Source organism: Meriones unguiculatus, chromosome 9, assembly GCF_030254825.1.
Source record: "Meriones unguiculatus strain TT.TT164.6M chromosome 9, Bangor_MerUng_6.1, whole genome shotgun sequence".
In the NCBI taxonomy this organism is placed as follows: domain Eukaryota; kingdom Metazoa; phylum Chordata; class Mammalia; order Rodentia; family Muridae; genus Meriones; species Meriones unguiculatus.
In genome coordinates, this window is record NC_083357.1 from 84,259,148 (window position 1) to 84,262,647 (window position 3,500).

Consider the following 3,500-nt stretch of genomic DNA (forward strand, 5'->3'; position numbering starts at 1 on the left):
ACTCACATTTAAGCACGCTTTGGAGATTCTGTCCCACCTTTTTATTCAGGCACTGCATCCCAAGTCCCTTACAGATGCCTGCATATATGTCCTTACTCCCTTTGTAATATCTGCATTAGATCTCCAGGACCTCCCCCCCATAGGGTACATCCTATGCCTGCTGTCTATAGGGTCGGTGGCTAAAAACATTCCATGATTTCTTAAGAATAATTACTTTATATGTGTTGTATTGATCCGTATAGGCCCCAGAAATGGGAATTATGTCTCAGTTTGTAACCAGGTGATGATTAGCAATCTCATAACACAGATTTTTTAATTAGCTAACACACACACACACACACACACAGAGAGAGAGAGAGAGAGAGAGAGAGAGAGAGAGAGAGAGGTACAGAGACAAAGACAGAGACACACAGAGAGACAGAGACAGAGGTTAAACACATCGTGAACAGCACACACAGAAATAAAGGAAAAACAGAAAAACAAACCAGACAATTACCATGTAGAATTTATATGATGAATGAAATATCTAACCCAGGAGGACTGGGAATGAAGACATTTATGTGTCTTGCTTTGTCCTGTAGCTTGTCTAAAGTGAGTAGAAGAGAGACCACACCAACACCTCCTTTTCATGGCAATTACTAACTTTTTCCTCAGAGGACCCTTGTGTGTGTTTCTTTATCAATGCCTTCTGTCATTTTATATTCTCTCTGCCATAACTATTGCTGGCTTTCAGGTGTTTCTCTCACTTCTCTCATTCCTAAAATGAAGACATAGCTGCCTTCATGGAATGCATCGATCACTGAAGCAGACATCTGATAGAACTTAGAGTATTGTGCAGGAACAGCCTAAGCAAGTGAACAAGCTGGGAAACTGTACTATCAGCAGTGAATGCTTTGATGTAAAAATGCTTAGTGTGAGGAAGTGGGAATGCTTGATTTGGATCTCCAAAAGAGTTGGCCTACAACACTTTCTGAAAGCTTTATGAAGATAAGCAATAGAAATGAAACAGGCCATGTTTATGACCATAATTCAGTAGAAGTTCAGACTAGTGAATGTTAACTTAGAACTACTTAAATCAAAGACATATAAAAATATATGTGTATGTAAAAGCTTGTTATTATATATTAGATATATATTAAATATTAAAATGAAAAGAAGATATATTCTACAAAACAGAGCTAAATGTAAGCCATTTTTCTTAAGATTATAATTTAATCATAACATTTCTCCCTTCCACTTCCTCCCTCAAATCCCTCCCATATGCTCTTCACCATACTCTTTATTCATGGCCTCCTTTTAAACTAATTGTTATTGCATATACATATGCATACATATTCATACATATTGCTAACTATAACTTATTCAGTCCATATAATGCTACCTGTATATATGCTTCCAAGGGTGAGCATTTGCAGCTGGAAAGCAAGTTGATATTATTTACCCTGGGAAAGTCTACCTCTCTCTTTCCCAGCATTTCTTGGTTGCCTATAGTTCTTTTTGTAGGATTAAGGGTTAAGACCTTGTAGGCTTTTCTTTGTTCATATTAGTATATATATTCATCATACTTTTTTGTTTTACAAGAAAAATAACACCCCCCCCCCTTTAAATGCCTTTTACTTTAAGACATGATGGGAAAACCCTACAGCCATACATGGAAAAGATTGACATGATCACAGAATGAAAATAACAAAATAGAAACATTGATGTCTGCCAGCTAATGTTTAAGCTGAAATTATGGGAGTTTTATGTTTTACAGGGGCTGAAAGGAATAGATTAATATCCCTGTCCTTTTTTTCTAACCCTTTCCTTCAACAGAATCCACACAAAACTCCTCATAATCTTTCTCTAAGACATCCATGTCCTCAGGGACCTCAGAGAAGTCCCCCTTCTCCATGCTGTCATTCATATCCCATTGTAGAGAGGCATGCTTTGCATCAGGTCAGACTTGTGGCCTAGATGAGCTCAGACATCAGCAATGGCTCATCAACATGCACACAGCTCTCTGTACTTCAGCCATGTTTCTACCAGGTACCACAGTGCAAGATTGGTAATTAATGCCAACCCTGAAGCCAGTGGGACATCAGTTCCACACACTAGATGCTGTGTTTGGTCTTGATGGTGATATCAATGGCAGCATTGACATCTTTAGGAACCACATCATTATAGTACAATAGGCAACAAGCCATGCATTTATCATTGTGAGGGTCATGTTTCATCATGTGATGAGTTGGGTCAAAGCAGACACTGACAATGTCTGCTACAAAAAGCTGTTACATGGTAGGCTTTCTCAGCAGAGATAACAGGAGCATATGTAGCCAGAAGGAAGTGGATGTGAGGGTAGGGCACTGGGTTGGTCAGGAATTAAGTCAGATCCACTTTTAGAGTCCCATCAAATATGAGTGAATCTGTGATGGAAGATACAATATGGCTAACAAGGTGGCTGATTTTAGTGTAGGTTGGATGTTCAGTATTGAGGTTCCCAGGACAGATATTATAGATGGCCTCATTGTCAACCCAGAAGGCACAGCCAGAGTGCTGCAGGGTGGTGTGGTTGGTAAGGATGGAATTGTAGGGCTCAGTGACAGCAGAGGAAACCTGGGGGAAGGGTGTGAGTAAATCAAGAACCCCAGGTGGTTGGACTTCTTCCTGTCGTCAGCAGAGAGCTACTGCATCAATAGGAAGCTGAATCCAGAGCTGCTTCCCCCTGCCAAAGCGGAGGAAAACTAGAAATTCATGAAGGTCTGTTCACTTGGTCCAAGACAAGGTCAATGATCTCCTTGCCAATGGTGTAGTGGCCATGACATAATTATGGACAGCTGGTGAACTACTCAAGGTGGAAGAGCTGTAAGTAGGTACCAGTGCAAATTTTATTGCTAACTATAAGTTCCAGGTCTATGAACACTGCCCTAGGATCATGCTTGCCAGTGTCTATCTCATTGAAGAAGGTGTTGAGGGAATCACCTCCTCTCTTGATGGTCTTGTGGCTTGGCTTCCAGCCTAAAGGGAGTAGAGCTCCCAGTAGACATTGCTGAGCTGGATACCAGCATGATTAACGTGGATGGAGATGCACTAATGCATGATGACAGAAGCAGACACTGGGTCCCCAACCAACCAAGAACAAAACCAAGGTAAGAAAGTGCTTAAATTTTATTTTAAAATCAAGAAATTTGGAGAAGGGTAACCACAGTAGGCCAAAAGAAAAACAGAAATACAAGACTGTAATATTAAAATTGAGATTAATAAACAGGAGACAAGAAAAAATATATAAAGATCAAAAACACTTATGTATTATTTTTGCTTAGTTCTTCAAGCTGTAACTCCTAATTCTTTCCTCTGTTTCTACAAGACTGAGATTGCTGACATGCATTATTACAACTGGCTCAGGAAACATCTTCAAGTGAATGGATTACATTTTATCAGCCACTGCAGATTTATTGAAGCCAACTAAAATCCTTAATAACAATGAAATTTTAAGTAAAACAGGTTACACCTACAAAAGA

General features: G+C 39.5%; 1 pseudogene; it reads right to left on the reverse strand.

The window, feature by feature from the left end:
* Positions 1-1,795: 1,795 nt before the first annotated feature.
* Positions 1,796-3,078, reverse strand: LOC110566949 (tubulin alpha-1B chain-like; annotated as a pseudogene).
* Positions 3,079-3,500: the final 422 nt, after the last annotated feature.